The sequence below is a fragment of the Cervus elaphus genome, chromosome X, assembly GCF_910594005.1.
Source record: "Cervus elaphus chromosome X, mCerEla1.1, whole genome shotgun sequence".
Taxonomy (NCBI): domain Eukaryota; kingdom Metazoa; phylum Chordata; class Mammalia; order Artiodactyla; family Cervidae; genus Cervus; species Cervus elaphus.
The window spans coordinates 159557758-159565779 of record NC_057848.1 but is presented as its reverse complement, the minus strand read 5'-3'; the positions used below and the strand labels follow the sequence as shown (position 1 = coordinate 159565779).

The following is an 8022-nucleotide window of genomic DNA, read 5'->3' as shown; positions in this document are numbered from 1 at the left end:
TAGAAGAAAGTTCATTTCATGGTATGTTAACTTAAACATTTCAGAAACTGAAACAAAATATACCCAAATAAACTTCTCTTTAAGAAAAATGCTTTCAAAGAAATTTTCCACCTGGGTTTCTTCCAGATAGGTTTCTTCTGCTTTGTGGGGCCTCCGCACACTCGCCCTGGCATTTGTGGGTCTGTTTATTCATGGAGAAAGTGAGATCAGTCTCCCTCGATCCTAAAATGACACCCATGGGCAGGCACTTCGTGGAAGTGGTGGAGGGGTGGGTTTGGAGAGAAGGGGTATTTGGCCTCCACTGGGTTCTGAACCCATACAGGGCTGTTGTGCTTTTGTTTGAAAACCTACGGGTTAGAATAGATGGTCTTGACTCAGATCCTTGTACAACTGGGGGGTTGGAACAACTCTGGACTTCAGTGTCTACTGATAGGGCCCACTCATTCATCCCTTAGGCACATGCCCCTGTGGACCCTGGCGGCCAGCCAGGCCAGTCCAGTCCATAGCTCCAGCCTTCTGGGCCGAGGCCTGTGCAAAGAACCTCTGAGGCCCAACGTCAGGCCTGCTCTCCACACACGCCCTGAGACAGAGACCAATGCCATCTTTTGTCAAAAGCTGGAGAAGAGCTTGCCATGTACAGTGGTGCTCAAAAAAAAAAATTTTTTTTTTAAATTTTATACAACTGAATGCTTCCTTTGAAAACTATCTTATGCATAAGTACAATCTAGAAAACCAGAGTTGGGCCGTGGTGGCTGAAGGTGGATGCAGGGTTGGCTTGGGGCCCCAGGGCTTCTGGATCACTGCTTGAAGTCTACTTACCCAAGAGGTTGGCACTTACTGTGAGAAGCATGAGAGGGTCCATGATGCTTAAGGCTGGCTTCAGGTTCAAAAGAATGAGACAGGATTGTGGCAGACTCATTCCTGGGTTAGCTGGCCGTGGGGAGGACTGCAGGATTCCAGGTTTGCCACATGCATTGGGCGCTGGTCCACTTGACCTGGGCACCACACGGTTCAGCACCTATCACTCCCTGGGTAGGAAACTTATCTTCACTATCTTACATTTAGTAAGCTGAATCTTTAAAAATATGAATAAGATTAAGAGCTACAGCACTCTTCCTTTTACGTTGCCCTTACAAAAGGCATCATCTGGTTTTTCTGTATCAACAAAAGAAAAATGTTTAAGCAGAGATCTTGGTGGAGGATCAGTGGCAGATCTGTACCTCCGACCCCGGGACTGGCAGAATGGCTCACAGTGGAATATTCAGACAGACCTCCTTCTCCTAGATGTCAGGGATCATGCCCATGGGGGAGTTGACCATGGTCATGGTGTTCTTGCCAAAGAGCCGGAACTCATAGATGAGCTGTTCCCCAAAGCCATTTTGGGGCTGGAGGATGAGCCGGCAGGACTTGGCCCATGTGTGGGCGTCCAACAGGGACATGGCCTGGTACTTCATGAGACAGGCGAGGCAGAGGGTGACAGAGCGGCTCAGCCAGCAGCACACTGCTGCAGGGTGCGGCCCTGCTTCCTCTCCATCTTGTGATGTGGTCGGCCGTGGGGTCGAAGTCACAGAGCTGCCAAGTGGGTGTGTCGGCCACAGGCACCGGCCGGCATGCGTGGACGTCCTCAGATACGGTGCTCACCGTGTCCGCTGAGAGGGTGATGACCGCGCTGATGTGGCTGCTGGAGAGCGTGAGCGTGTCGTTGGCGGCCACCCTGCTGCCGGCGTACAGGCTGCTCCTGACGGTGAGAGGCCGCTGACCGAGGGCTGCGGGAACTGAAACAGGAAAGCCCATGGGGATGCTGTCATCCGACTGGTGGGTCAGCAGCCAGTGAGACATAAAGGCTGCATCTTCCTGCTAGGCTGTGTCCACGGAAAACACTCTCGCCTAAGCGGAAGGGTAAGTTCGCTTAGATAGCAACTTTAGGTGAGGGTCTCCGGGTGAGAGAAGACCGGTCACGAACAGGGAGCCACTATTCCTGCCGCCCGCAGCTCCAGTTTCCATAGCACTGATCCCTTGTCGCAGAGAGGAATGGGCCGTGCTGGGTCTCCGGAGAAACGCCGGCCTCGTTTCCCTGTCCTGGAGCTGCTGGGCCTAAACTCATCCGCCCTGGTTACCCGCCCTGCGATCATGCAGGGGACCGCAGCGGTCAGTCGAGAAGCACGTCGCAGCCCACTCCTTCTCGCCCATTCCATCTCCATGGCAATGCTGAATTCTCACAAAAATCTCTTTAAGTGGGATTCTTTGCCTCCATTCTACAAGGAAGGAATCAGAGGGTGAGAGACTTAAGTAAAATAGCTGACGCCCACCAAGAGAATAAGGACCAAAGCTACCATACTGGTGTGGACAGGTAGCATGAGAATTCCAAGGTCAAAGTAGGCTGTCCATAAATTCAGGGCTATTATCACCAGCATCTCAAAGTTCTTGCATTTAACTCTTCCTGCTCACATAGACCCTCAAAAACATCCTCCTACCCCAAAGTATCAATAAAAGCCTTCAAAAGATGCCTCTCCTGGGCCCATGGACTATCTTGTCAGTCAGCCAGCACCTACCATTTTCACAGTCCTTTCTCCTGGAGAAAGGAATGGCTACCCACTCCAGTATTCTCACCTGGAGAATCCCATGGTCAGAGGAGCCTGGCGGGCTTCAGTCCATAGCGTCGAAAAGAGTTCAAGAGACTGAGCGACTAATACACATTCCTGGCATCGATGTCTTTCCTAATGCAGCCACTAGGGGGAGACTCAAAGCCAACATGGCTGATGGACATCTTGGACCATCCTAACCCGCGTCCCCTCCTGGCCCCAGAGTTGCCAGTTTTGAAAATGTCACTGTGGTCCTGGGTGCCACAGAGAAATGGGGACACTGGCTCTTGTCCTTTCACAGTGATGCCCGTTGTCACATGGACCTTGAAGCAGCTCACCCAGTGTCTGATTCTCCCCTTTCTCATGAAGATTCAAAACCTGACCCTCCTTTTAGCTTTCCCCAGTCCCCTCCGCTGTACCTCAGGCACAAAAGAAAGCCAAAAGAGCATAGAATATCGAAGTCAGCTTTTACTAGGGCATTTTCCAGAGCATCTTTCACAATTAAAACTTCTATAATTCAAGAATAACTTTCCTGTAGCACTGACAGAGAATAGCATCATGTAGTTCTGCTTATCCGGAGAAGGCAATGGCACCCCACTCCAGTACTGTTGCCTGGAAAATCCCATGGACGGAGGAGCCTGGTGGGCTGCAGTCCACGGAGTGGCGAAGAGTCAGACACGACTGAGCGACTTCACTTTCACTTTTCACTTTCATGCATTGGAGAAGGAAATGACAACCCACTCCAGTGTTCTTGCCTGGAGAATCCCAGGGACGGCGGAGCCTGGTGGGCTGCCATCTATGGGGTCGCACAGAGTCGGACACAACTGAAGTGACTTAGCAGCAGCAGCAGCAGTTCTCTTTATCAGTTACCACAGCAATATCATAGTTTCCAATTCACTCAGTTCACCAGCTTTAAACATGTGTGATTATTTTTTTTCTCATTTGGGGAGGTCCAAATTATTTTAAATTTTGTTCTAGAAATGAGATTTTGTTAGTATGTTTTTAATCACATTATTTCATATTTACATAATCCAAAATCACATAAGGCTATATATGTCAATACATGAATATTTCAGCCCTTTCCACTTTCCCCCTATTTCTTTTTTTTATTTTTTTTTATTTTTTTTTATTAGTTGGAGGCTAATTACTTCACAACATTTCAGTGGGTTTTGTCATACATTGACATGAATCAGCCATGGAGTTACATGTATTCCCCATCCCGATCCCCCCTCCCACCTCCCTCTCCACCTGATTCCTCTGGGTCTTCCCAGTGCACCAGGCCTGAGCACTTGTCTCATGCATCCCACCTGGGCTGGTGATCTGTTTCACCATAGATAATATACATGCTGTTCTTTTGAAATATCCCACCCTCACATTCTCCCACAGAGTTCAAAAGTCTGTTCTGTATCTCTGTGTCTCTTTTTCTGTTTTGCATATAGGGTTATCGTTACCATCTTTCTAAATTCCATATATATGTGTTAGTATGCTGTAATGTTCTTTATCTTTCTGGCTTACTTCACTCTGTAAAAGGGGCTCCAGCTTCATCCATCTCATTAGGACTGGTTCAAATGAATTCTTTTTAACGGCTGAGTAGTATTCCATGGTGTATATGTACCACAGCTTCCTTATCCATTCATCTGCTGATGGGCATCTAGATTGCTTCCATGTCCTGGCTATTATAAACTCCCCCTATTTCTTAAGAAGAAGGAATATTACTTGGGAGTTAAGTGTCAAGTTTCTCCTATTGAGTGTGAAATCTGGGAAATGAGATGATTTTTGTAGAAATAAAGACAGATTACCCACCCCAGAAGCCCAAGTGTATCACAGAGATTCAGACGCTGGGAGCACTAGTTTTAGGAAGACATCACTGTGCATGAACATAGGGATGGAAAAGAAGGAGGAAGTGAATGAGGGAATATCACAGTGATGAAGGGAGAGATTAGATGACAGAACAAGAAACAGATCTTTAGCTCTATACTTGAGTGGAGACTCATAGTCAAGAGACCAAAAGGGCATGTCTTTTTGTTTCATGGAAGTTTTCAAAGACTATAGAGAAAATGGGAAGAGAACATTTTATATTTTCATGAACCACTTCCAGAGAGTTCTTAGGAGACTGCTACAAGGCATTATAGAAAGACTGAGAACAATAAAGATGTCTGAAGAAGATGCACCCAAGTACTGTGTGAATCACAACAAACTGTGGAAAATTCTGAAAGAGATGGGAGTACCAGACCACCTGACCTGCCTCCTGAGAAATCTGTACGCAGGTCAAGAATCAACAGTTAGAACTGGACATGGAACAACAGACTGGTTCAAAATCAGGAAAGGAGTATGTCAAGGCTGTACGTTGTCACCCTGCTTATTTAACTTATATGCAGAGTACATCATGAGAAATGCTGGGCTGGATGAAGCACAAGCTGGAATCAAGATAGCAGGGAGAAATATTGATAACCTCACATATGCAGATGACACCACCCTTATGGCAGAAAGCAAAGAAGAACTAAAGAGCCTCTTGATGAAAGTGAAAGAGGAGAGTGAAAAAGTTGGCTTAAAGCTCAACATTCAGAAAACTAAGATCATGGCGTCTGGTCCCGTCACTTCATGGCAAATAGATGGGGAAACAGTGAGAGACTTTGTTTTTTGGGGCTCCAAAATCACTGTAGATGGTGACTGCAGTCATGAAATTAAAAGATGCTTGCTCCTTGGAAGAAAAGTTATGACCAACCTAGACAGCATATTAAAAAGCAGAGACATTACTTTGCCAACAAAGGTCCATCCAGTCAAAGCTATGATTTTTCCAGTAGTCATGTACAGATGTGAGAGTTGGACTATAAAGAAAGCTGAGTGCCAAAGAATTGATGCTTTTGAACTGTGATGTTGGAGAAGACTCTTGAGAGTCCCTTGGACTGCAAGGAGATCCAACCAGTCCATCCTAAATTAGGAATTCCATCCTGAATATTCATTGGAAGAACTGATGCTAAAGCTGAAATTACAACCTTTGGCCACCTGATGTGAAGAACTGACTCATTGGAAAAGACCATGATGCTGGGAAAGATTGAAGGCAGGAGGAGAAGGGGAGGACAGAGGATGAGATGGTTGAATGGCCTCACTGACTCATGGACATGAGTCAAGCTCTGGGAGTTGGTGATGGACAGGGAAGCCTGGTGTGCTGCAGTCCATGGGGTCGCAAAGAGTCAGACATGACTGAGTGACTGAACTGAACTGAAAGAAGATGCTCTTTTAAGCTTTGCTAGCATTAATGTACTTCCCGCTTTGGCTTTTCTTTTCCTCCAAGATACTGAGTACAGATATGAATTGCTGTCAATTATATTTTTCTGCCACACACTGCTTTTGAAGACAACATTGCTCAGAGACTTAACCATATGTATTCCCAGTTGCACTCAGGTCATACAAAGTAACAAAGAATCCCCTCTCTTTTCAGGAAAAAAAAATGGCCCTCAAGCATATCATACCTAAACAGATATCAACCAAGATCAACAACTTTTAAACCTCAGTTTGATGTGAACTGGGACATATGCCATTTATGTTGAGTACCATCTAGAACTGGGACTATCTTCCTTCATACCAGTAGGTGTGTTTAAGATACTCAGACCAGGACTTTCCTGATGGTCCAGTGGCTAAGACTCCATGCTCCCAATGCAGGGAACCTGGATTTGATCCTTGTTCAGGGAACTAGATCCCACATGAAGCAACTAGTAGATTGTGAGTTTCACAACTAAGACCCAGCACATATGGACACCTTATCTTCGACAAAGGAGGCAAGGATATACAATGGAAAAAAGACAACCTCTTTAACAAGTGGTGCTGGGAAAACTGGTCAACCACTTGTAAAAGAATGAAACTAGAACACTTTCTAACACCATACACAAAAATAAACTCAAAATGGATTAAAGATCTAAATGTAAGACCAGAAACTATAAAACTCCTAGAGGAGAACATAGGCAAAACACTCTCCGACATAAATCACAGCAAGATCCTCTATGACCCACCTCCCAGAATATTGGAAATAAAAGCAAAACTAAACAAATGGGACCTAATGAAACTTAAAAGCTTTTGCACTACAAAGGAAACTATAAGTAAGGTGAAAAGACAGCCCTCAGATTGGGAGAAAATAATAGCAAATGAAGAAACAGACAAAGGATTAATCTCAAAAATATACAAGCAACTCCTGAAGCTCAATTCCAGAAAAATAAATGACCCAATCAAAAAATGGGCCAAAGAACTAAACAGACATTTCTCCAAGGAAGACATACAGATGGCTAACAAACACATGAAAAGATGCTCAACATCACTCATAATTAGAGAAATGCAAATCAAAACCACAATGAGGTACCATTACACGCCAGTCAGGATGGCTGCTATCCAAAAGTCTACAAGCAATAAATGCTGGAGAGGGTGTGGAGAAAAGGGAACCCTCTTACACTGTTGGTGGGAATGCAAACTAGTACAGCCGCTATGGAGAACAGTGTGGAGATTCCTTAAAAAACTGGAAATAGACCTGCCATATGACCCAGCAATCCCACTTCTGGGCATATACACTGAGGAAACCAGATATGAAAGAGACACGTGCACCCCAATGTTCATCGCAGCACTGTTTATAATAGCCAGGACATGGAAGCAACCTAGATGCCCATCAGCAGATGAATGGATAAGGAAGCTGTGGTACATATACACCATGGAATATTACTCAGCTGTTAAAAAGAATTCATTTGAACCAGTCCTAATGAGATGGATGAAACTGGAGCCCCTTATACAGAGTGAAGTAAGCCAGAAAGATAAAGACCATTATAGTATATTAACACATATATATGGAATTTAGAAAGATGGTAACGATAACCCTATATGCAAAACAGAAAAAGAGACACAGATGTACAGAACAGACTTTTGGACTCTGTGGGAAAAGGCGAGGGTGGGATGTTTCGAAAGAATAGCATGTATATTATCTATAGTGAAACAGATCACCAGCCCAGGTGGGATGCATGAGACAAGTGCTCGGGCCTGGTGCACTGGGAAGACCCAGAGGAATCGGGTGGAGAGGGAGGTGGGAGGGGGGATCGGGATGGGGAATACATGTAACTCCATGGCTGATTCATGTCAATGTATGACAAAACCCACTGAAATGTTGTGAAGTAATTAGCCTCCAACTAATAAAAAAAAAAAAAAAAAAGACCCAACACAGCCAAATAAACATATAAATAATAATAATAAAAAGATATTCAGACTCATTCAAATATTCTGGATTTTTCATAGCAAATGCTGGCAAGAGATTTGTGCTTTCTGGGTAGTTTTAGATACATACATCTTCATATCCTTTTTCTTCACTTATTCTCCTCTTTGGGTCACAAAGTCAAATTTTATAGATTTTACTCCACTCTACTGCTGAATCCATCCCATTTTTCCTATTTAAAAATAGTATCAC

At 44.7% G+C, this 8022-nt stretch overlaps 1 pseudogene; it reads right to left on the bottom strand.

Moving 5' to 3' along the window:
* Positions 1-1247: 1247 nt before the first annotated feature.
* LOC122689064 lies at positions 1248-1808 on the bottom strand (annotated as a pseudogene).
* Between the last annotated feature and the right edge of the window lie 6214 nt (positions 1809-8022).